The sequence below is a fragment of the Mobula hypostoma genome, chromosome 23 (genome assembly GCF_963921235.1).
Source record: "Mobula hypostoma chromosome 23, sMobHyp1.1, whole genome shotgun sequence".
Classification (NCBI taxonomy): domain Eukaryota; kingdom Metazoa; phylum Chordata; class Chondrichthyes; order Myliobatiformes; family Myliobatidae; genus Mobula; species Mobula hypostoma.
In genome coordinates, this window is record NC_086119.1 from 8,367,574 (window position 1) to 8,394,317 (window position 26,744).

At 44.8% G+C, this 26,744-nt stretch overlaps 1 protein-coding gene across 1 annotated transcript in view; it reads left to right on the forward strand.

Annotated features, from left to right (window-relative positions):
• ppm1e (protein phosphatase, Mg2+/Mn2+ dependent, 1E) overlaps nt 1-26,744 on the forward strand; it is a 171,173-nt gene that overhangs the window by 1,053 nt on the left and 143,376 nt on the right. The gene's annotated exons all lie outside the window — the stretch shown is intronic.

The following is a 26,744-nucleotide window of genomic DNA, read 5'->3' on the forward strand; positions in this document are numbered from 1 at the left end:
CACTTAGTTTTCTGCCTAGTCAGAAAGGACTTCCCCATTCGGCGAAGTGTGAGTCTACGGTCGGTCGGACCGACCTCGTTGGCGAGAGGCTTTGAGCCAGTTGTGTTCCCTAGAGTTGATTAAAAAGAGTAAAAGTTACAGTTAACAGTGAAGTTGTAGCGGTGTATTTTTAAGGCGAGTGTTTCGTCTGAGTATTGTATCCATGTCTGACCGATTATTGTGTGACCCTGGTTTATTTAAAGACTCCCCCCCCCCAAATAAGATGTGGAATGTAGGGGATGTAGCCTAATTTTCAATTTTGTGGCGATTGTGCTCGTTTTTAATTGTTGTATTCCGAGCTGTCCTAAATCAGAACACAGACGGCTCGAAGACTCCCTCCCACGAGGGCTGTCTGATCGAAGCTTCGCACTTCACTCTTCACTGACTGGGGAAATCTTCTCTGACGAGGCAGGAAATAAAAAAATTGGCTTTAACCCGGCTGGTTTTGCCCGTGGTGTCTTGCTGGAGAATCCCTGTACAATTGTTCAAAGCAGGCTGTACAGGTGACTGGGTTCCTGAGTCTTGGCGCCCTCAATCTGTGCAGGAGATTGGTTCCCTGTCCTCTCCCAGTTCCTACTGTTGTCTCACAGTGAAGACACGATACTGTACTGTATCCCCACTTGAGGGTGTACATTCTGCCTTCAGAAGCTGACAGGCGCGTCCCCGGCTTGACGCGCGCCCGCTGCCTCCAACTATTTATCTCTTCTTGTGGTGACCATTGGTTTCATTTTTTTTATTGCCAATTGTATTTAAAATAAACTGAACAATATTTGATCGGTTAAGTACAGGGACAGTAGTATTTTATTTATGAGAACAAAGGCCTTTTCAGTTTTCTCGTTGTAACTGTTTTTTGTTCCGGTCGTATGATAACGGTTCCCTCCCGTACACGCACACGCGCGCGCTCGCGATGAATGTGTTACCTGTGTTTGTTTAAAATCACCACACATTTTTCCTGCTCTGAATTGTTAGCATGAGGGTTTCTTTACGATGTGTTAAAGGATTAAAGACTTTCATTTGTACATCGTTGGAAGGGAGTCAGGATATTTGAAAGAGGAACTGGTTGAAGAGCTAGCTCTGGAATTTGAGACAATTTGATCCCGACCATTGTTAACCACGAGTTCCTCTGATGCCTTTCTACCCATTCTGACTATGCCTCTTAAACCTGTTCTACAAGCAGGGGATACTGTGCTTTGGGTACAGAAGTTGTTATTTCTATGTATCAACGAGGCCATTACACAACTCTTGAAAGTTTCAGGCTCAGCTTTAGTATAGGTAAAAGTCGAGTGTTCCTACCTCATAGTTTCAGTAACCAAGGCATTCCGTTGAATGTATCCATGGAGAATCTAGGCTCAGAACGCTCCACCTTCTACTTGTAGTGTGTAAGGGCAATGAAACCCTGCTATTCTCCAAGTTTCCCAGCGTGTGCCAACTCTATGGACATTTTATTACATCAGCACAGTACAGGAACGTAACTTGGTCACAATGTCAATTGGGAAGGATTGAACATCGACTTTTCTAAATTATGGTGATGTATCCCCCTCCCCCTCACCTGCCCATCAACTCCTTGTGGTGCCTCTCCTCCATCCCTTTCTCCCATGTTCTACCCTCCTCTCCTATCAGATTTCTTCTACAACCCTTTACCTCTTCCACCGACCCCCTCTCCGCTTCTCACTTCATAACATCCTCCCCCACCCACCCACCTTCTCCCTCACCTGGTGTCACTGATCACAAGCCAGCATGTACTCCTTGCCCCTCAACTGGTGTCACCAATCACCTGCCAGCTTGTACTCCTTCCCTTCCCCCCCCCATCTTATTCTGGTTTCCTCCCTCTTCCTTCCCAGTCCCGAAGAAAGCTTTTGGCCCAAACTATTTATTCCTCCCCATAGATACTGCCTGACCAGCTGAACTCCTCCAGCATTTTGTATTTGTTCCATTGGGAAGGAAGCTCAGTTTAGCTAGTATTGTGGTTTTGGTACTGCTCAGTTATAAAACAGCATCATTACAATGCCATAGAAAAAAAGGCCATTGGCCCCTTGATTTCATTTCCACTCTTTATAAAACTCATTCTCATTTCTCAAATTTTTACTGTAACTTTGCAAATTATTTCCCCTTGAGTGTCTATTCAATTCTGTTTTGAAGATCTGCGTTAAATTTGTGCCTTTCATCCTTACATGAGTAAATTCCAGATCACAATTGTTTTCAGCATTAAAGAAGTTTTTTCTTGCATTTGTCGCATGTCTTTCCATGTGCCCTGGTCCATAAACCATCCACTAATAGAGGAACGGTTTTCCTCTCTTCACCCTGTCTGAACTATACCGATCTTGTACATTTCTGTCATATCTCCTCCCAATATTCTTTGCTCCAAAGGAAACAACCCACCTGTTTCTGTTCAAACTTGTGGGCCAAAGTTCTTGGCACCGTGCCTGAGAAGGATCCTCAACATCAGATAGACTGATATAGTAACAAACCAGACACTGTGGGAAAACACCAACCAGGAGTCCATACGCAAACAGAAATGGAGGTGGATTGGCCCCACCTTGAGGAAGCCAACCAACAACATCATCGGGCAGACATTAAAATGGAATCCCCAAGGAAAGAGGGAAAAGGAACATCCAAGGCACATATGAATAAGAGACATTGAGGCAGAAATTAGACGATGGGGACTCTTGTGGTCCACCCTGGGGAAACTGGCTTAGAATAGAGAGTGATTGGAGATGGGAGGTCATCGATAGACTACCCTCCACTGTGAGCTAAGGATCCAAGAAGAAGAAGACCCTAATTGAACCATCCTGATCTTGCATATTTCTGTCATACCTCCTCTCAATCTGCTTTGCTTCAAAGAAAACAACCCCCTTGTTTCTGTCTGAACTTGTGGATTCTGATATCTGTTCAGGGACTCTTATCCTTCCTAATGTGTAGTAATTAGATTTGGGTGTAGAAGCTCTGGTCATGGCCTACCTTTGAGTTCCCCTTAAATATTTCATGTTTCACCTTGAACCTATGACCTGTAGTTCTAGTCTCACCCAATCTTATTTATTATAAAAGCAGTCCTTTATACCCTAACCTCTCTGCTTTTGCGTTCTGTCTTACTTATGAAGTCTGTCATCCCATTATGTTTCTTCAGCTGCTGTCTCAATAAAGGTCCTCCAGGTTCCTATTTAATGAGTCTTGGCACTAGTTTGTTTCAGATTGAGCCCAGTTCTGGTCATCCTGGTGTAAAAAGGCTCTGCTAGAAGTAGTAAAAGGACTTAAAAGACAAAAATTAAAAAATGATACTATTGATTTTAGTGCTGTTGATATGGGTTTATTATTGTCACTTACCAGGATACAGTTGAAAGCTTATCTTGTATACCGTTAATACAGATAGAATCATAACACGATGCATTGAGCTAGATTAGATAAAGCTATAACAATGCAGAATAAAGCATAAAAGCTATCGAAAAATACCTAGTGCAAAGTCAAAGTGCTTTTTATTATCAAAGCGTGTGTATATATAACCATATCTTGAGATTCATTTTCTTGCAAGCATTTACAAGAAAATAAAGAAATAGAATAGAATTTATGAAAAACTATACATAAACTAAGTCTGACAAACAACCAATGTGCAAAAGAAGATAAAATGTGCAGAAAAATGTATATAAATAATACTGAGAAGCATGAGTTGTATAGTCCTTGAAAGTGAGTCCATAGGTTGTGGAATCAGTCCAGAGTTGAGGTCAGTGAGGTTATCTTGGTAGTTCAGGAGCCTGATGGTCGTAAGGTAATAACTTCTTGAACCTGATGGTATGGGACCCAAGGCTTCTGTACCTTCTGCCTGATGGTAGAAGTAGGTAAACAATAAAGAGCAAGATCATAATGAGGTAGAGTGTGAGGCTCAGAGTCCATCTTATTTTACAAAAGGTCCATTCAAGAGTCTGATAACAGTGGGACAGAAGCTACGCTTGACCCTGGTGGTAAGTGCTTTCAGGCTTTTCTATCCTCTGCCCAACGGAATGGGGGAAGAGAGAATGTCTGGGATGGGTGGGGTCTTTGATTATGCTGGCTGCTTTACTGAGGCAGCAAGAAGTGTAGGCGGAGTCCATAGAGTGGAGGCAGGTTCCTGTGAGATGCTGAACTGAGTCTCAGTTGTTCTGCAGATTGTGGAAAATTAAAATTAAAAAATGTTAAGTGTTAGATAAACTCAGCAGGCCAGATATCATCGGTGAAAGGAGATAGTTCCCGATTTGGGTATGCGATCCTTCATCAGAACCAGAAAGAGAGAAAACTAGTTTTCTAAGTAGAGTCATAGAGTACCACACCACAGAAACAGGCCTTTTGGCCCATCTAGTCCATGCCAAACTGTTACTCTGCCCAGTGCCATTGACCTGCACCTGGACCATAGCCCTCCATGGATGGATCCCTCCCATCCATGTACTTATCAAAATATCTCTTAAATGTTCAAATTGACCCCACATCCACTACTCTTCTAGCATCCACCACTTGCTTTCAGTAAGGTGGCGACACACTTGGATGCAGTGGCCACTCCAGGTCCAGTCAAAGGTGTAATGTCTGTTTTATGATCACAAGACACTGCTGGATATTGAGAACATCAAGTATTGCGGATCTACCCACCAGTGAGTTGCTCAATAGTGATGGAGCTGGACTTATTGTGTACATTGTTGTGTTGTTGCTTGAACTTGTTGCGTACCGTTGTTGTGCCAAGACAGTGCGTGGTCCAACAAGCAGTGCGAATGATTGTCTTAGACACTTTGGGTACTGCTTGTCTACCCCATCAGCATGCTGCTTGTTGGCATAGGAGCTGGACTTGTTGTGAACCGTGTTGGGTCTGCTACAGGAAGGCATCGGAGTTGGGGCGTGAAAGCAGCATGCTGTGTAGTGGCGGGTGATTATCTTGGATGCTTCTCTTGCCACTGCATGACCCTATTGGACATTGATAATGTAAAATGCTGCAAGCCCGTTTCCCTTGTTTGTTGGTGCAACAGACAGTGGGGAGCTGCATGGCTTTGGTTGTAGCACAGACCAGGCCTCAAGTAACGGGCTTGCCTGCTGCTGCAGTTCAGGGAAGATGTCACCAGAGGTGGTGTCACGCTCAGTTAGGGGCTGGCCTTTCCTGTGGGTGCTGCCATCCAGTGTTCAATCGATAGAATGACAAGCTGGATTGCATCTGTGCATGTGTTCGTCTGTGGTCTTATGGGAACTGTACCATCAACTTGCGGGACATGTCACTCAGGGACTTGGGTTATATATATATATTTTTTGCATGACTATATGTTTGCTTGCTATCTTGAATCTGCGTGTGTGCCTTGTGCTGTCAAGTGTCGTGTGTTTTGTACCTTGGCCCCGGAGGAACACTGTTTGTTCAGCTGTATTCATGTATGATTGACTGATAATCCAACATGAACTATAGACGTTCTCTTTTGATCGCAACGCCCTGTTGGACATTGGTAGCGTAGAATACTGCAGGTCTGGTTCACTGGTTGATTGGCGAGACCAACAATGAGTGAGCTGCATTTCCTTGGTTGTCGCCAGGTTGCCTGTTGCAGTCGCTCAGGGGAGGAGACGCTAGAGGCAGTATGTGAGAGAACAGAGGCCTGTGTGAGTGCGCTGGAACCCATACTGGGTTGGAGGCTGCCCTTTCCGGATGGTGCTGCCCTTCGGTGTAGACTTGGTGCTGCCCTTCAGTGTTTGCTTGGTGGAAGAACAAGCTGGACCAGGACAGCAACCATGCACCAGCAGTCTATGGGCCATGCCATTTGGGGACTTGGGCTATATTTTTGTGGCTGTATGTTTTTCTTCTACTGTAACCATATGTGCTGTGTGCTGTTGGTAATCTGTTTTGCACCTTGGCCTTGGGGGAATGCTGTTTTGTTTGGCCATATTCATGTATGGATCACTGATAATTAAACTTGAATTTGAGCTAACTCCACACTCTCAATATCCTCTGAGTGGAGAGGTTCCCCTAAATTATTTCACCTTTCACCTATGACATCTAGTTCTAGTCTCATCCAATCCCAATGGAAAAAGCCTGCTTGCATTAACCCTATCTATACCCCTAATGTACCTATGTATTGGGGATAAGTAAACAAGTTGGGGATAATTTCACTCAAAAAATGTAGGAGGGGAAGAATGGTCATCTTAAAACTTCTGGAGTTATTTGATAATTTGGATACAGGAGCTGTCTTCACTTACAGGGCAGACAAAAACTAGAGCCCAAACATGTAATCTAGCTCCCATGCATCCAGTGGGAAATTGTGGATAAACATATTCAGCTAGAGTATAGTGAGAACATGAAACCCATTACCTCATGGAGCAACATGGAAGAAGGAACATAAATATCTAAAGACTAAACACAAAAGATTCTGCAGATGTTGAAACTCCAAAGCAGCACACACAAAATACAACACGCTGGAGGAACTCAGGAGGTCGGGCAGCATCCGTGGAAAAGATTGGTGGACGTTTCGGGCCGGAACCCTTCGTCAGGAGGGTTGACCCCAGCATCTGCTGATTATTTTGTGTTTAGCACACACAAAATGCTGGAAGAATTCAGCAGGTCAAGCAGCATTGATGAAGAGGAATAAGAAGTCAACATTTTGGGCTGAGACCCTTCACCAGCATTTATGAAAGGTTTTGGCCTGAAACATTGGTTGTTTATTCTTCTTCATAAATAGTGCTGGACCTGCTGAGGTCCTCCAGCATTTTGTGTGTGTTTAGAGCAGGTCTTCCCAACCTGGGGTCCATGGTTAATGGTAGGGGTCCATGGCATAAAAAAGGTTGGGAGCCCCTCATCTAGACAGTAGTAGTTTAACTGGCCTATTTCTGTGTTATAGACATTTTGTAACTAGAATCAAGTATTTTTGAAGATGATTGATGAGGGAATGTGGTAGATGTTGTCTACATGGCTTTTGACAAGGTCCCACACAGTAGACTGGTTCTAGTGATAAAGTTTAAGGGAATGGGGGATTCTCAAGATTCCTGTAAACAATGGATTCAGTACTGACTATGTCTGTGACTGCAGTGTGTTTGAATAATGTCTCACAGCTGCTTTCTTTGGAGCAAGATGATTAAAGTTTGCCCAGATCCACATAGATGTCTCTGGGCTTTTCACACCTTTTGATTTTGACAAAAAGCAGTACCTGATGGAAATTAGACAGAACATTCCTTTCTTAATTAAAGCATAAATTTGAAGGATGTTCTCATCTTTGTCATTAAGTTGTGGCTCCAGCAAACCAGGTAGGACATTCCCTTTTTATTTAAGGTGGCTGGAGTGTCTAACAAATTGATTGTCCTTTTGTATCAATAGTCCATTGACTTGGCCGGAATAGTTATCAAACTGATTGTTCTCTGTATCAATAGTCCATTGACTTGACCGGAATGGTTATCAAACTGATTGTTCTTTCGTATCGGTGGCCTTATAACTTCTGACAATACTGACATCAGGCAGTGAACTTGTAGAACCGCCGGGGAGATGAGAAAGGGTCTCTCCCTGATGTTGGGTCCGAGTTCACTCGTCGGCTGAGCTCAAAGAAATAAACGGGTGAAAAGATATGTAACGATAAGTAGCAAGTTACGTTTACACTTGAAGTTGAGGTCACTTGGGATCCAGAGTGAGCTAGCGAATTGGATACAAGATTGGTTTGGTGGAAGGAATCAGAGGATGATATTGAAGGGTTATTCCTCAGATGGAGCCCTGTGACCGACTGGTGCTGGGACTCCTGTTGTTTGTTGTATATACACTTGATGGCCACTTCATTAGGTCCAGGAGATACCTAATAAAGTGGCCACCAAGTGTATTTCTGTATGTTTGTGGTCTTCTGCTGCTGTAGTCGATCCATTTCAAGCTTTGACGTGTTGTGCATTTGGAGATGTTCTGCACACCACTTTTGAAACATGTGGCTATTTGAGTTGGTGTCACTTTACTGTCAGCTTGAACCAGTCTGGCCATTCTGTCATTAACAAGGCGTCTTCACTCACAGAACTGCCATTCACTGAACGAGTTTTGTTTCTCACAGCATTCTCTGTAAACTCTCAAGACTTTTGCGTGAAAATCCCAGGAGATCAACAGTTTCTGAGATAGTCAAACCACCCCATCTAGCACCAACAATCATTCCACGGTCAAAGTCACTTAGATGATGTTTTCTTCTCCCATTCTGATATTCGGTCTGAACAACAACTGAACCTCTTGACCATGTCTACATGCTTTTATGCATTGAGTTGCTGCCACATGATTGGCTGGTTAGATATTTGCATTAATGAGCAAGTGTACCTAATAAAGTGGCCACTGAGTGTATACCGTATATTAATGATTTGAACGAGAATGTAACTGGCATGATTAGTAAGTTTGCAGATGACACCAAAATTGCTGGTGTAGTGAACAATGAAGAAGGTTGTCAATGGTTACCACAAAGTTGAGATTGACTGTGAAAGTGGACAAAATAAACGGCAGATGGAATTTAACTCAGACAAATGGAATGTGACGCATTTTGAGATGTGAAACCAGGCCAGAACTTACACAGCAAATGGAAGGACCCTGGGGAGTGTCGTAGAACAGAGAGATATAAGTGTATAAACACATAACTTTCTGAAAGTGGTGACACAGATAGACAGGGTGGTGGAAAAGAAGGCTTGCCTGCATCAGGCAGGGTATGAGTCCAAGAATTGGGATGTCATGTTACAACTGTACAAGATGTCGGTGAGGCTATACCTGAATGTTGCGTACATCTTGATTGTCATATGGTATAACGCAATTTAGGTCGAAAGGGTTCGAAAAGTATTGACGATAGTGATCTTGAGTTGTGAGGACAGATGGGACTGTTTTTCCTGTAACAAAGCAGACTGAAGGGTGACTTTTCATAGGTTTGTAAAGTCTGAGAGGCATAAATAAAGTTGGTGATGGTCAGTCTTTTTCTCGGGGTCAGAGAGTCTAACAGTAGAGGGCGCAGGTTTAAGCTGAGAGGGGAGCAATTTAAAGGTGAATGGAGCAGCATGTTTTTCACAACAAGGGTGGTGGGTACATGGAATGAGCTGCCAGGAGAGATGGTAGAGGCCAGTACAATAACAACATTTAAAAAATATTTGGACAGATGCATGGAGCAGAAAGATTAAGAGGGATGTGGGCCAAATCTAGGTAAATCTGGGAGGCACCTTGGTCGGCATGGTGGGGCTGGACCAAAGGTTCTGTTTCTGTGATGCTTAATTCTGTGACCTTACATAAGACCCCAGTTTCCTTGTTTTGGGTCAAATTATCATCCTAATGAAGGGTCTTGGCTAGAAATGTCAACTTTATTCCCCTCCGTAGATGCTCACTGACTTGCTGAGTTCCTCCAGCATTTTGTGTGTTGCCTGTTCCCTTGTCCATCATGTATTGTCAAAATCATGGCTGATTTTTACTGGTAGACACTAGCGGGGACTCTGTGAACTTATTAAACAATAATATTATAGAGTTATAGAATATAACAACATGAAACAGGCTCTTTGGCATATCACGTCTGTGCTGAAGTATTATTATCGCTTTTCCCATTGAACTGCATGTAGGCCGTAGCCCTCCATACCCCTCCTATCCATGTACCTATCCACATTTCTCGGAAATGTTGAAATCGAACCCATGCCCACCACTTGCACTGGCAGTTCATTCCACGCTCTCACTACCCTCTGAGTTAAGAAGTTTCCCCTCATGCTCCCTTTAAAACAGTTAACACAAAATACTCTGCAGATACTGGGGTCAAAGCAACACTCACAACACGCTGGAGGAACTCAGCAGGTCAGCATCCGTGGAAACGATCAGTCAACGTTTCAGGCCGGAACCCTTCATCAGGACTGTAGAGGGAAGGGGCAGAAGCCCTATAAGGAAGGTGGGGGGAGGGTGGGAAGGAGAAGGCTGGAAGGTTCCAGGTGAAAAACCAGTAAGGGGAAAGATAAAGGGGTGGGGGAGGGGAAGCAGGGAGGCGATAGGCAGGGAAGGTGAAGAAGGAAATGGGGAAAGCACAATGGGTAGTAGAAGGAGGTGGAACCATTACCTCCGCTCTGTCCGCCACAACAGACAGGATCTCCCAGTTGCCACCCACTTCAACTCTGCTTCACATTCCCATTCGGATATGTCCATACATGGCCTCCTCTACCGCCATGATGAGGTTAAACTCAGGCTGGAGGAGCAACACCTCATATACCGTCTAGGTAGTCTCCTGCCCCTTGGTATGAACATAGAATTCTCCAACTTCTGGTAATTCCCTCCTCCTCCCTTCCCCTATCCCTATGTCACTCTGCCCCCTCCCCCAGCTGCCTACTACCTCCTTTATGGTTCCGCCTCCTTCTACTACCCATTGTGCTTTCCCCATTCCTCCTTCACCTTTCCTGCCTATCCCCTCCCTTTTTCCCCTCCCCCCCACCCCTTTATCTTTCCCCTTACTGGTTTTTCACCTGGAACCTACCAGCCTTCTCCTTCTCACCCTCCCCCCACCTTCTTTATAGGGCCTCTGCCCCTTCCCTCTTCAGTCCTGACGAAGGGTTCTGGCCGGAAATGTTGACTGATCGTTTGCACAGATGCTGCCCGACCTGCTGAGTTCCTCCAGCATGTTGTGAGTGTCCCCTTAAACAGTTCACCTTTCACCCTTAACCTATGACCTCTAGTTCTAGTCTCACCCGACCTGAGTGGGGGGGAAAATTCTTCCAAAAAAAAAATTCTGCTTTATGAGTGTAAACACCTTCAGTATGAATGAAGCTTGCACAACGTACGTTTGTACTTTGCTTGTGGTGTCCTGTTACACTTGCTTATTGTTCCGACTAGAGGGCAACGTGGCTCAACAAAGGGCTCTGAGCACTTCCGCGAGTGGCCAGCAGACGGTAGATGTGTGCAGGGCGGGTCCAGTCCTTTGAAAACCCGGTCACAGCTGAGGCCCATTAATTTTCCATTCCCCACTCCACTGCACCGAGCCTCGGGACTTGTGTGGCAAATTCACATCCTGTAGGCCAACACTTCTCATCAGAGCCAGTCTTGTTCTACAGTGTATTCACCTGCAGGGCAGAAAGAGGCAAAGGTAACATACTCTTAACCACCATTCAGGGCCCCAGACAGTCCTTCCAGGTGAGGCGACACTTCACCTGTGAGTCGGCTGGGGTGATATACTGCGTCCGGTGCTCCCGATGTGGCCTTTTATATATTGGCGAGACCCGACGCAGACTGGGAGACCGCTTTGCTGAACTCCTACGCTCTGTCCGCCAGAGAAAGCAGGATCTCCCAGTGGCCACACATTTTAATTCCACATCCCATTCCCATTCTGATATGTCTATCCACGGCCTCCTCTAATGTAAAGATGAAGTCACACTCAGGTTGGAGGAACAACACCTTATATTCCGTCTGGGTAGCCTCCAACCTGATGGCATGAACATTGACTTCTCTAACTTCCGCTGATGCCCCACCTCCCCCTTGTACCCCATCTGTTATTTATTTATATACACACATTCTTTCCCTCTCTCTCCTTTTCCTCCCTCTGTCTCTCTGACTATACCCCTTGCCCATCCTCTAGGTTTTTGCCCCTGTCCCCCTTTTCCTTCTCCCTAGGTCTCCTGTCCCATGATCCTCTCATATCCCTTTTGCCAATCACCCGTCCAGCTCTTGGCTCCATCCCTCCCACTCCTGTCTTCTCCTATTATTTTGGATCTCCTCCTCCCCCTCCCACTTTCAAATCTCTTACTAGCTCTTCCTTCAGTTAGTCCTGGCAAAGGGTCTCGGCCCGAAACCTCGACTGTACCTCTTCCTAGAGATGCTGCCTGGCCTGCTGCGTTCACCAGCAACTTTGATGTGTGGTACTCTTAACCACATTTGATTGCTCGGCATTACACAAATATGGCAGAAGCTCTTATTTTGTGACAGCAAGTTCCAACCTCTATATTGACGCTCTTAAGGCAGCACTGAGGTGATACCACACTTGGATTCGCTTCTTCTTGGATCAAGCTTTAAACCATGGGTCCACCTATCTCCATAGGGGGTTGGGGGAGGGGGAAACTGAAAGGATCCCACAGCTGAGCAGAAGAATTCTTCCCTCTTTCGACCTCTTCCTGCAGCCTGGTGCACAGGCAAGATGACCAAAACAATATCTCATTGCTATTAGTTATAGAGTCATTGAACATCACAGCATAGAAACAGGCCTTTCAGCCCATCTCGTCCATGCTGAAATAATATTCTGCCTAATCACATCAACCCGCACCCGTACCATAGCTCGCCATACCCCTCCCATCCACGTACCTATCCAAACTTCTCTAAATGTTGAAATCAAACTCACATCCACCGCTTTCACTGGCAGCTTGTTCCACACTCTCACCACCCTCTGAGTGAACAAATTTCCCCTCACGTTCCCCTTAAATTTCACCTTTCACCCTTAATCATGACCTCTAGTTCTAGTCTCACCTAACCTCAGTGTAAAAGGCCTACTGATATTTACCCTATCTGTACCCCTCAAATATCTCATTCTCCTACACTGCAAGGTTCAAAGGTTCAAATTACATTTATTACGTTAGTATATACATGTCGCTATATACAACCCTGAGATTCATTTTCCTGTGGGAATACTCAAATCCATAATGGAATTACTGAAAGATCACATCAATTTGGTGTTCAACTATTGTGCAAAAGACAATAAAGCCCTAGCCTATTTAACCTTTCCCTATAACTTGGGTAACTTGAGGTGGAGTTTTCTATATTGTAGAAATACTTCAGTTATTCTGGCCATTAACCCACAGGAGTCAGAAAGAACCAAGCATCTATTTCTGTTATATTTCATATGACTTAAGCCAGTTGTAGTCGGTGTTGTAGGAAATGCTCAGCGAGATCTCATGCACAAGTACTGGCTCTCCTGTTTTAGATGTTAGTGAGGTGATGATTGGTCACATGAGTATAATTAGCCAGGCAGTATGGAAACTGTGTAATTGGAAGAACCTGTTACCGTTCTGTATGTCTAAATAAATGAACTAAAAATAATATAATTGTAGGCCCATCCTCCACACTGACAGGTAGTCATGGGAACCGATGAGACCGTAAGACATACGAATAGGATTAGGCCATTCAGCTCATCAGGCCTGCTCTGCCATCCGGTCATGGGTGATTAATTATCCCTCTCAACCCCATTCTCCTGTTTTCTCCCCGTAACCTTTGATACCCTTATTATTCAAGAACCTATCAACCTCCACTTAAAATATAGCCAATGGACCTGGCTTCCTCAGCCTTTTGTGGCAATGAATTCCACAGGTTCTCCACCCTCTGGCGAAAGAAATTCATCCTCATCTCTGGTCTAATAGGAGGTCCTTGTATTTTGAGGCTGTGCCCTCTGGTCTTAGACTCCCCCACTATTGGAAACATCGTCTCCAGGTCCACTCTATCTAGACCTTCCAATATTTGGTAGATTTCAATGAGATCCCCTCTCATTCTTATAAACTCAAACAAATACAGGCCCAAAGCCAACAAATGTTCCTCATACCTTAACCCTTTCATGCCCAGGATAATTCTTGTGAACTCCTCTGGACTCTCTCCAAAGCCAGCACAGGCATTGCTGAAATTTGTGTGGAATGTGGTACCTTTGGCACTGTAGGGTTCCTTTAGTTAAACACCAGGGTGTTTCCAAATCCCTGCAGTCTCTAACTACAACACCGTCCAACACTCCCTGCCCCCCCAGTCCTTGTAAACCTTCTACAGCCTAAGAGTGGCCTGAAATTTCCGTGGTCCATCAATTCAAGCCTCATCTGTGCTTGATTTTAATCACTGGCTCCTGAGCTCTGAACTTACACTGGCCTTGACCAAGATCTTTGTGTCGATCACAGCTTTCCAAACAAGCACCAGTGTTGTAAATTTTGTTTGATAATCAGATCAAATTAGAATAGCTTTATTTGTCACACGCACAGTGAAACGCACAGTGAAACACACAGTGACATGTATCGTTTGCGTCAACGACCAGTACAGTCCGAAGGTGTGCCGGGGTCAGCCCACAAGTGTCGCCATGCTTCCAGTGCCAACGGATGATTTAGTAAGGGTTAATAAGTCCACAGCTTGCTAACTCGTACAATCTTTGCACTTCCAGCCTCTAATGTGTGGAATCCTCACAGTGTGTCAAAAGCAGGCTCCCTGTGGATTGCGTCCCTCTGATGAAATGCATCCTCCCCAGAGTCATCCCTGTCTGTGGAAATTGCAGATGCACCTTGCACTAATTAGTAACCTGAATATACACAGAATCTTTAACAATGGGAAAAGTCCCAAGGTGCTTCATGCCACAAGGTATGCCATGGTAGTGTAGCAGTTAGCTTTACAGTGCCAGTGATTGGAGGATAGGGGTTCAATTCCCACCACGGTATATAAGAACTATTTCCCATGGCTGCGTGGGTTTTCTCTGGGTGCTCCAGTTTCCTGCTGCATTTCAAAGAACGTGGGTTAGTAGGATAATTGGTCACATGGGTGTAATTGGGTAGCATAGGTTCGTTGGGCCAGGAGTGCCTATTACTGTGCTGTATTTCTGAATTAAATAACAATAAAGCTTTTCACCTTGGTGCATGTCACAATAATATACCAATTTACCAACCTGGAGCAACAGACAGACCACTGGAAGAACTCACCTGATCAAGCGGCATTTGTAGAGAGAATTGGACAGTTGACATTTTGGGTCGAGACCCTGCAATTGGACTTGCTGTTCGATATAGGTTCATTGCAGGTTCATTACCCAAGAGAATTGGGTGAATGCTTTCCAAAGGAGACATTTGTAAGGCATGTCATCAAAAACTTCAGTAGTTGCACCAGTAGTGAGTATCCATGATCTGGTATGGTAGCACCAATGTCCAGGAAAGAAAAAGGCTCCAAAATTGATTTCACAACTTAGACTCACTCTGAAGGATTCTTTTATGACTGATGTTCTCACCATTATCTTATTTGCACAGTTTGTCTTCTTTTGATTAACTTTATTTGTTACATGTACATTGAAACATAAAACATGCAGTGAAGTGTGTTGTTTGTGTCAAGTCAAATCAGCAAAGATTGTGCTGGAGACAGCCTGCAAGTATTGCCTTGCATCCAGTGCTACCACAGCATACCAACAACTCATTAACCCTAACCTGTACGTCTTTGGAATGTGGGAGGAAACCAGAGCACCCAGAGGAAATCCACACAGTCATGGGGAGAATGTACAAACTCCTTATAGACAGTGACGGAATCGAACCCCGATTGGTGATTGTTGGCTTTGTCAAGTGACTCTGCTTTGCAGATTCGTAGTTCGTTAGTCTTCGTTTCATAGATTCTATTGGCAGGGAATGAACCAACGTTTGGCCATTGCTGGAGCAAACTTGGAGGCAATTTGATGCAGCAGAACTGAGCTGAGTGGAGGCAGAGCAGAGTTGAAGCAGCGGGGCCCAGGCCCGGGCCCAAGAACAATCATGGTATGGTCAACTTAAGCACCCGGCCAAATTGGAAAGGTCGGGTTTGAGCCAAATCGAGACAGCAGGGGACCAGGCCCAGGCCTGAGAGCTATCGAAATAGAATGGCCCAGGCCTGAGAGCTATCGAAATAGCAGGGCCCAGGCCTGAGAGCTATTGAAATAGCAGGGCCCAGACCTGAGAGCTATCGAAATAGCAGGCCCGGTTCTGAGGGCAAGGAACGACCTGAAGTTTGATCAATTTAAGCGCCAGGCTGAATTAGAAATGTTAGGTACGGGCTGAATTCAGGTGGCAGGACTTGGAATGGGGGCATAGCGAAGTGGGTCTGAGAGTGAGGAGTGATCCAAGGTTTGGACGGTTTAAGCGCTAGGCAATATTGAAAAGGTCAAGGTTTCGGAGCTGGAGGCAAGGGATGGGCCAGTTCAGCTCGCTGCTCCACAAGGTTTACTTGTCTCTCTGTGCTGAACAGTGGCTGTGGCCTGCAACTAATGGGCTCCTGGATCAGCTGCAGTGATGACTGGCTTCATGGCTGTGGGCTCACTCTCATGAACTCAGGGTGCGTTATCATTGGGGAGAGTCCAGAGGAGGTTCATGAGGCTGATTCTGGGAATGAAGGAGTTAACATATGAGGAGTGTCTAGCAGCTTTGGGCCTGTACTCATTGTGATTTAGAAGAACGTGTGGGGATCTCATTGAAACCTACTGAGTGTTGACAGGATTAGATAAGGTGGATGTGGGGAGGATGTTTCCTCTGGTGGGAGTATCCAGAACTAGAGTGCACAGCCTCAACTTGAGGAGCAAGCTTTTAGAACCGAAGTAAGGAGGAATTTTTTTTTAGTGAAAGAATGGTGAATCTGTGGAATGCTGTGCACAGTCTATGGTGGAGGTCAAGTCTGTGGGTATATTTAGAGCAGAAGTTGATAGATTCCTGATTGGTCAGGACATCAAGGGATATGGTGTACGGGGTTGATGGCGATCTGGGATCAGCCATGATGAAATGGTGGAGCAGACTCGATGGGCTGAATGGCCTAATTCTGCTCCTATGTCTTATGTTCTAACTTCAGTTTGTTTGCTTTTGTTGTTTACACGATTTGTGTTTTATTTTCTGCACTTTGGGTGTTTGACGGTCTTTAATGGGTTCTATTGGGCTTCTTTGTTTTGTGGCTGCCTGTAAGGGGACGAAATCTCAGGGTTGTATGAAGTATACATACTTTAGTAATAAATGCACTTTGAACTTGAACTTTGAAATTTCTACAAGAAAATGAATGTGAAGGTAGTATATGGTAATAGGTAAGTACTCAGATAATACATTTGCTTTGAAGTAAATGAAGAACTCTTTAATGTGTTGTAAGATACAGTGTGTGACAAAGGGATGAACAGTCAGTGTTTGAGATGTTGACTCAAAGCCAAAGGAACAGAATTGGAGGTGGAGAGTCTGTGGAAGAGGAAAGGTGCCAGAGGCAGCTTAGCATCAGGAGGTATAAAAGAGAGGGATGCTTTTGCAAAAGAACAGATGGTGACAGAGTAACAAAAGAACAAAAGGTTAGCATAGCAGATGAGTCGCTCAGTGCGCAATGGTGACAAACAGCTTCTCCCACTGGGCACAACTTTGAAGATCAGGTTAACGTTTAACTCACAGCCAGAGCCACCCCAGAACCAATTAACTGGTCAGTCCAGCTTGCAGTTTGATGGAATTATAGAAAGTACTGCAAAAGGCCATTCGGCCCTTCATGTTGAGGCTGCTCAAAAATACTCCACTTCTGAAGAAGGGTCTCGGCCCAAAACGTCGACTGTTCATTCATTTTCATAGATGCTGTTGGACCTGCTGGGTTCCTCCAACATTTTTTGTGTTGTTACTCTGGATTTCTTTCCAGCTTCTGTAGAATCTCGTGTTTGCATCTCTTCTCAGCCCTGCACATCGTGGCTCTAGTAATGCAAACAACAGGAATTCTGCGGATGCTGGAAATTCAAGCAACATACATCAAAGTTGCTGGTGAATGCAGCAGGCCAGGCAGCATCTCTAGGAAGAGGTACAGTCAACGTTTCAGACCAAGACCCTTTGTAAGGACTAACTGAAGGAAGAGTTAGTAAGAGATTTCTTACTAACTCTTCCTTCAGTTAGTCCTGACGAAGGGTCTGGGCCTGAAACGTCAACTGTACCTCTTCCTAGAGATGCTGCGTGGCTGTAGTAATTACCATTTGGGCATTTAAAAAAAATATGATGAGGGTTTCCGCCTCACAACACAGTAAGCTACTGGGTTAGCTCACGGACCCACAGTCACTGGCATGGAGCTGTTTGCTGGAGGAGAGAGGACAAACTTGCATTCTCATGTAGCATTCTTGTAAACATCCTCTGGACCCTCTCAAATCCTTTGTTAGAAATAGGGCTAAAAGCTGCTCACAGTACTCCAAATGTGGTCTGACCAATGCCTTATAAAGCCTCAGGATTACATTCTTGCTTTTATATTGTAGTCCTCTGGAAATGAATGCTAACATTGCATTTGCTTTCTACGCTACTGATTCTGTGTGCAAGTTAACCTTTAGGGAATTCTGCTTGAGGACTCCCAAGTCCCTTTGCACCTCCAGTTTCTGAATTTGCTCCCTGTTTAGGAAATAGTTAACACCTTTATTCATTCTCCCGAAGTTCATGATCATACACTTCCTTACTTTCTATTCCATCTGCTATTTCTTTGCACATTCTCCTCATCTATCCAAGTCCTTCTGCAGACTCCCTGCTTTCTCAACACTACCCATCCCTCCACCTACAGTACTGTGCAAAAGTCTTTGGCACATGCTTGTAGTTAGGGTGTCTAAACCTTTTGCATAGTACTGTATTTGTCATCATTGAGCAGAGAGCAAGATTTGAAACCAGGCAGGAATGGGGATGTTGGGAATAGGGAGGGTGGAGCGCTGAGGGAGGGGTATGGGACAGGTGACAGAGGAGTGCCAGGGGTGGAGATTTGCGTGGGTGAGGACACATCCATCCCTGAATCACCAGGCACGGTCATTTGATTCCAAACAATTGGTTTATTGATAATTACAGAATGCCTCTCTGGTGCTTCCCACTCCCTCCCCTCTCCCTTCCCCTTTTCCCAACCATGATTCCCCTCTCCCTGCTCCTTTCCCACTCTCAGTCTCTATTAGAGAACCATATTCATCAGTCCTGATGAAGGGTCTCGGCCCGAAACATCAAGTGTTTACTCTTTTCCATAGATGCTGCCTGACCTGTTGAGTTCCTCCAGTGTTTTGTGTCTGTTGCTTGGATTTCCATCATCTGCAAATTTTCTTGTGTTCATATTAGAATCAGGTTTATCATCACTCACGTATGTCATGATTTTTGTTTGTGACAGGAGTACAGTATATTGCAAAAGTCTTAGGCACCCGATATACATTCCTAAAACTTATGCATAGTACTGTACTTTTGTATCATCCAGTCATAATGGGCTAGATTGGGTAAGTACATAGAAGAAGCTGTGGATCATTCAGCCCCTGCAGTGTGCAGTACTTTGCCATTCGGTTGTGTCGGTGCTGAAGGACATTAGTAACCCAGTGGGGTTTTAAGATGCCTCAGTGGTTCTGTGGTCATCACTATCGAAGGCAGCTGTGTTTTTGTTGGAGTGTATATGAACCAGGTTTAAACTCCGCAGCTGCTGGGCTGGAATCTGAACTCGGAACTCCAGATTTTCAGACCAGACTTCTACGATACTGATCCAGAGACTTAACTGATGTGCTGCCACCTCATGCGCCTGATGTACAGTGGGATCTGAGTGAGGGTGATTGCGCCTACCGATATTAGAAACTTCTCCATCTGTGTATTCTGCACTCGAGAGTGTTTCCACAACATGTCCTTCAGTTAAATTTATTTGTCACATGTACCTCGAAGCAGCAAAGTGCACTGTTTGTGGTTGTTTGCAATGTGCTGGGGGCAGCCAACACTTGCCATCCTTAAATGAACTTCATTTTTCGGAATGTGTGTGGAAGCCGGAACACCTGGAGGAGAACGGCAAGGTCACAGGGAGAATGTACAAGTTCCTCACGGACAGTAGTGCAAATTGAACTCTTATCTTCCAGTCGTTGGCACTGTGAAGTGTTACACTACCATGCCATTTGATAAATCCTTCTATAGTCATGAAGCAAGCCACGATGATATTGGCTACTGAGTGCACTAATCCCTTGCGCAGTTCCTCAATAACTTCAGAAGAACCAACTCTTAGCCTGAAGTATGACTGGCAGGTGATACTTCTCATCTGCTTAGTGTTCATTACTGAAGGCAGATTGTATCAAGGCTGTCTCTCTCTCTTCTCGCTACCCCGTCAGGTGGGAGGTGCAGGAGTCTTGGGTCCCACGCCACCAGGTCCGGGAGCAGTTGTTGCCCTGCACCCATTGGGCTCCTGGACTGACTTCACTTGCCTTGGCTCTGAATGGGCTCCACAGCTGTGGACTCACTTTCAGGGACTTTGTGGTTCCTGTTCCACATGTTTCTCTGTACTTATTTTTGTGTGATTTGCATGACTTGATCAAGGCTGAAGGGGAAGGACAAATTGGTGCAACACACATCAAAGTTGCTGGTGAACGCAGCAGGCCAGGCAGCATCTCTAGGAAGAGGTACAGTCAACTTTTCCGGCTGAAACCCTTCGTCAGATCTCAGCCCGAAACGTCGACTGTACCTCTTCCTAGAGATGCTGCTTGGCCTGCTGTGTTCACCAGCAACTTTGATGTGTGTTGCTTGAGTTTCCAGCATCTGCAGAATTCCTCGTGTTTAAGGACAAATTGGTGTTCAGCTCACTAATCTGCAAGGTTTACTCACTTCAGCGCTGAACTGACTGCAGCTGTGGCCTCGCCACTCGCCTCAGCGCGGAACTGGCTCTGTGGACTCTCTTTTGGGGATGCTGCAGCAAATGTTCTGTGTTTACCTTTTACTTTATTTACTTATTTATCGTTTGCATGATTTGTTCTCTTTTCACACATTAGGTGTTTAACAGTCTTTCTTGTGTAGGGTTTTTAAAAAGGGTTCTATTGTGTTTCTTTGTTTTGTGACTGCTTTTGAGGGGCGATTCTCAAGATTATAAATGCTTTGATGATAAATGTGCTGCACTTTGAACTTTGAACTCAACAGCCCTACACAGACAGTGCACTGTTTAACATCTGGAATTAAAACACATGGAGACGCAACTCTGGAGAGATTTGTTCTATGTGTTTGGACCAACGTTCCATCTTTAACATTGGTGTGTTCCAGAAGATAATATATGTGTTAACGTGAGACAGCGGCAACAACCCTCACTCAATGATAACTGAGGTGACTTTGAAAGTTAGAGTTTATTTTGCCATATGTTAAAGTCCAGTTCCACCAATCTGGCAGTGTGTTAGTATTTATGGGATGCCCTAATTTCTCACGTTTACTCTGCTCGGGAGGAGAACAGAGAGGCAGATCTACTATCTGGCAGATGTCCCGGTTATTGAGGGCGGATGATCTGTGATTCTCTCAGTCAATGCAATTGACATCTGGACTCAGAGCAGGTTTGGATTTTTTTTTCTTTCACATTTTTTAAGCAAATCTTGCAATGTGTGCCTGTTCCCAAGTGACAGGCTCAAGCAGGAGCCAAGCAGGAGCCTGTAATTTGCCTAAAGGGGCAGGAATGGCCTGCTTTAGTGTTGAAGATTCAAGGTTAAGCAAACAGGTTTTTCATGTTTTTTGATAAATATCTAACATTTAATCTTCAGTCTGTGACTCTGGTTTCTAAAGCTCCCAACCACAACAGCAGATCACCTTGAAATCCTTTAGGAAAGAAAAAGACTGGGTCTCTGGTTGGTCGGGGCTCAGTGGAGGCTAGCCGGCCAGTCAGAACAAGTCGGACCAACATAAACGCGAGCACTTGGCGGAAACAACACTCAATTGTGCGCTGATGATGTCACCTCAACTGGTGATGAAACGTTTGCAATCTAACCTCCAGGCTCAGTGAATGGCCCTACAAACAAGCAGCCAACCTGAACTACCAATCTTCTCTTTCATTGCAAACTGGGTGATGTGTTCTAGATAGATAGATAGATATACTTCATTGATCCCGAGGGAAATTGGGTTTCGTTACAGCCGCACCAACCACGAATAGAGCATAAATATAGCAATACAAAAACCACAAACAATCAAACAACAATATGCAGACTATGCCAGATGGAAATAAGTCCAGGACCAGTCTATTGGCTCAGGGTGTCTGACCCTCCACGGGAGGAGCTGCAAAGTTCGATGGCCACAGGCAGGAACAACCTCCCGTGACGCCCAGTGTTGTATCTCGGTGGAATACGGCCGGAGTCCAACAGCAAAAAGTTCAGTATCCGGTCTACAAACACATTCCTCGATCGTAATATGACCAGGATTGCACCATCCATTGTTAACCAGAACAATAAGCCCCCAACTCCTTTACGCTTACCGCTCTCAGTGCACTTGCGGTCAGCCTGAACGGTCATGGAAAAGTTTTGATCGGATATGTCCTCGTGCAACCCCGTTCCAGTAAAACACTAAAGATCTATTACACTAAAGATAAAAATTTATTTGTCACATGTACATCGAAACATCGAAACAGACAGTGAAATGTGTTGTTTAGCGTCAATGTGCTAGGGCCAGCCTGCAGTCATCTCTCCTCCTAGTACTTTCATCTCCAAGCTCTGGTAGTAGGTTCCCAGTGTGCACTGTCCCATCAGAAATGCCAATGAAAGTCAACTGACAGAGGAACACAGTAACAGTTAATGTCTGAGCTGCTGTTGGATCTCTGCACAAAATGTCCTGGAGAGCTCAGGTTGCCTGTGTAAAAGGATTTCAGTACAGGTGACTTCCATCCCTTTGTTTAAACGTCAGTTTTGGGTTATTAACCCTTGAGTGGGAAATTCTGGGACTCATGCATAAAAATATAACCTGGCATTGAGGAAGTGTCAGAAGAACACTTTTCTCGGTACATCAAGGCCCTTTGTGATTTCCACAGGACATAGACGATCCAGTTGCATAACCTTGAGGAGGAGTGGAAGAGATCCCAATGGTCTCCTGGCCAACATTGATCCCTCAGTCAACATTCCCAAATCCAGTCTATCGTGTCACTGCCTCGTTGTTGTGGCAAACCGGCCACTATGTTCCCTACGTTACAACGGTAGATTAGGTTCTCACACTCTCGCTTAGATTACACTGCCGTTCCTGAAGGAACGTCACAGTGTGCCTTTGTGTGAACTTGCAGGCATGTGAGTGAATCTATGTGTGGCTGTGTGTTTTTAGTACACGGTATGTAAATGGGCACTGACTTGTTGGACTAGAAGGGCCTGTTACCATGCCTAATTTCTTAATAAATATGAAATACATTCATAGAACATAGAGCAGTACAGGGCTTTAGCTCAGGTGTGCTGCTAATTTTTTAAACTACTCTAAGATCAATCTAATCATTCCCTCCTGCATAGCCCTCCATTTTTCTTTCATCCATGTGCCCATCAAAGTGTTTCTTAAATGTCCCTAATGTATCTGCCATGCACTCAGCATTCCTTGTGTGAAGAGAATTTACCCCTGACACCCCCCCCTCGTACAATCACCTTAAAGTTATGCCCCCTTGTATTAGCCATTTCCACCCTGGGGAAAAGTCTCTGGCTATCCACTTGATCTGTGCCTCTTATCATCGTATACACCTCTATCAAGTCACTTCTCATCCTCCTTCACTCTAAAAGCCCTAGCTCACTCAAACTTTCCTCATAAAATATGCTCTCCCATACAGGCAGCATCCTAGTAAATCTCCTCTGCAACTTTTCTAAAGCTTCCACATCTTTCTTGTATTGAGGCGACCAGAACTGGACACAATACTCCAAGCAGTCTAACCAGGACTCAAATGCCTGACTAACGAAGGCCAGCACACCATCGTTCGTTCGATATGTGATGGGTCATATGATGTGGGCGATCATGATCTTTCCACGACCATGATTGCTCTTGGCAAATATTTCTACAGAAGTGGTTTGCCATTGCCACCTTCTGGGCAGTGTCTTTACAAGATGGGTGACCCGAGCCATTATCAATACTCTTCAGGGATTATCTTCCTGGCATCAGTGGTCACAGAACCAGGATTTGTGATATGCACCAGCTGCTCATACGACCATCCACCACCTGCTCCCATGGCTTCACGTGACCCTGATCGGGGGGCTAAGCAGGTGCTACACCTTGCCCAAGGGTGACCTGCAGGCTTGTGGAGGGAAGGAGTGTCTTACACCTCCTTTGGTAGAAGCGTATCTCCACCCTGCCACCCACATCACACCATCCACCTTCTTTAGAACACTATAAACCCTAACAAATCCAACAATATACCAAATAAACTTGGAATTTCTATTGGAGGGTGTGAGCATGCATTTGTGTGAGTATTTCTGAGGCTCTTATGTGTTGAGTCTGTGTGTTAGTGTGTCTGTGTGAATGTATGTATGTGAGCCTGTGTGTGTCTGTGTTTTCACTTGGGGGCCAAGATGCTCTTATATCTTTGCTGTTTCTTTCTGTTAGCTTCCCCCAGGAGTGATCGATGTGAAGAATGTCTTTGTGAGTAAGTGGTATTTTCCTGAGTAACAAACAGTGGGCTGTGACAGCATCAAACTGCTTGGAAAAACAAAGCCAACACTTCCTTGTCCTGACCAACCATACACTGTAGCCGAGGTGCCAAGAATCTCAGCTGGCAGGGGAATCAGCCCAGTCCAGCATTCGGTCAGCTGTGCAACCTGCTTCAAGGCCATAACTCTTGCTGCTTGTCAGAGCCAGACACTTACACAAAGTCTGCATTCACAATGACACTTGGATTCCTTCGTGGTTGTGTCCTTGGAGCCTGTGCTAAGCAAATCCTTTGGCAAAACCATTTAGAATTCTACTGAAGTGGTAGGTCGATCTTTCTGCAGGCCTCTTCCTACTGTGCCTTACAGATTATCGGGATCTCCCAAGTCCCTTCACAGCTGGCAAAGAGTTCTTGAATCATAATCACTATGGTAATGTTCAAAGTTCAAAGTGAACTTATTTTGAAAATATTTATATGTCACCATACACTACTCTCGAGATTCATTTTCTTGTGAGCATTCACAGTAGATACAAAGAAATACAATGGAACCAATGAGAAGTTACACAAAAGTAAAGACGAACAAACAACCGACGTGCAGAAGAAAACAAAATGCAAATGCAAAAATAAATAAGTAAATAACAAATAAATAAGTAATAAATAATATCGAGAACACAAGTCGTAGAGTCCTTGAAAATAAGTTCATAGGTTGTGGCAAACACGAGGAAATCTGCAGATGCTTTTAATTTCAAGCGACACACTTTGCTGTCTGGTCTGCTGTGTTCACCAGCAACTTTTAAGTGTGTTGCTCATAGGCTGTGGAATCAGTTCAGCATTGAGGTGAGTGAAGTTATCCACACTGATTCAGAAGCCTGTGAGGCCGATGAGTACCCTGCCCAGATCTCATCGCTAAGCCAGCAAGCTATTTCCTGTTTACCTGTGCTGCACACTTCACATGCATTTTAAATTATATTTTATTAACTTACTTGTGGTAGTATTTTGTTTACTGTGCTGTGTGTGATATTGTGGGTGCACCGTGGTGCGGAGTTACATCGTTTTGTGTGGTCTGATGTTGAGGCTTTATAAGGCACTGGTGAAGCCTCACTTGGAGTATTGTGTGCAGTTTTAGGGCCCCTTATCTTGAAGGGGATGTCCTGGGATTGAAAGGTTTATCATATTAAGCGTTCGATGGTTCTGGGCTGATATTTACTGGAATTCAGAAGAATGAGGGAGAATCTCATTGAAACCTATCGAATGTTGAAGAGTCTCGATAGAGTGGATGTGGAGAGGCTGTTTCCTATAGTGGAGTCTAGGACCAGAGGTCACAGCCTCAGAATAGAATAACATCTATTTAGAACAGAGATGACAAGGAATTTCTTTAGCCAGAGGGTGGTGAGTCTGTGGAATTCATTGCCACAGGCAGCTGTGGAGGCTAGGTCACTGAGTATATTTAAGGCAGAGTTGATAGACTCCTGATTAGTCGGGGCATGAAGGGGTAGGAGGAGAAAGCTGGAGATTGGGGCTGAGAGGGAAATGGATCAACCATGATGATATGGTGGAGCAGACTCAATGGACCAAATGGCCTAATTCTGTTCATATGTCTTATGGTCTTATGACAATAAACTTAAAGATTGAAATATAACTGTTCCTCAACCTGATGGTGTGGGACCTAAGTTTCCTGTACCTCTTTCCCAGAGGCAGTAGCAAGAAGAGAGCTGGCCTGGACAGTTAGGGACGTTGATGATGGATGCAGCTTTCCTGTTACAGCACCCACAGGTACATAATTCATGGAAAGTGGCTTCACAGGTTGATAGGGTCGTAAAGAAAGCTTGTGTCACGTTGGCCTTCATAAATCATTGTATTGAGTACGGAAGATGGGATGTTATGTTGAAGTTGTATAAGATGTTGGTGAGGCCTAACTTGGAGTATTGTGTACAATTTTGGTCACCTGCCTACGGGAAAGATGTAAACAAGGTCGAAAGAGTGCAGAGAAAATTTAGAAGGATTTTGCTGGGTCTGGAGGACCTGAGTTAGAAGGAAAGATTGAATAGGTTAGGACTGTCTTCTTTAGAACACAGAAGATTGAGAGGAGATTTGATAGAGGTTTACAAAATTATGAGCGGTGTAGATAGGGGAAATGCAAGCAGGCTTTTTCCACTGAGGTTGGGTGGGACTACAACTGAAGGTCATGGTTTAAGGGTGAAAGGTGAAAAGTTTAAGGGGAATAAGAGGGGAAAGTTCTTCACTCAGAGGGCCGTGAGAATGTGGAATGAGCTGCCAACCCGAGCGGTGTATGCGAGCTCGATTTCAATGTTTAAAAGAAGTTTGGATAGGTACATGGGTGGTAGGGGTATGAGGGTTTTGGTCCCAGTGCAGGTCGATGCAGTTTAAATGGTTTAGCATGGACTGGATGGGTTGAAGGGACTGGTTCTGTGCTGTACTTCTCTATGGCTCTACATTCCTCGTACATAGGGAAGTGGTTTACTATATATATTAATGACTTGGATGAGGGAATTAAATGCAGCATCTCCAAGTTTGCGGATGACATGAAGCTGGGTGGCAGTGTTAGCTGTGAGGAGGATGCTAAGAGGATGCAGAGTGACTTGGATAGGTTGGGTGAGTGGGCAAATTCATGGCAGATGCAATTTAATGTGGATAAATGTGAAGTTATCCACTTTGGTGGCAAAAATAGGAAAACAGATTATTATCTGAATGGTGGCCGATTAGGAAAAGGGGAGGTGCAACGAGACCT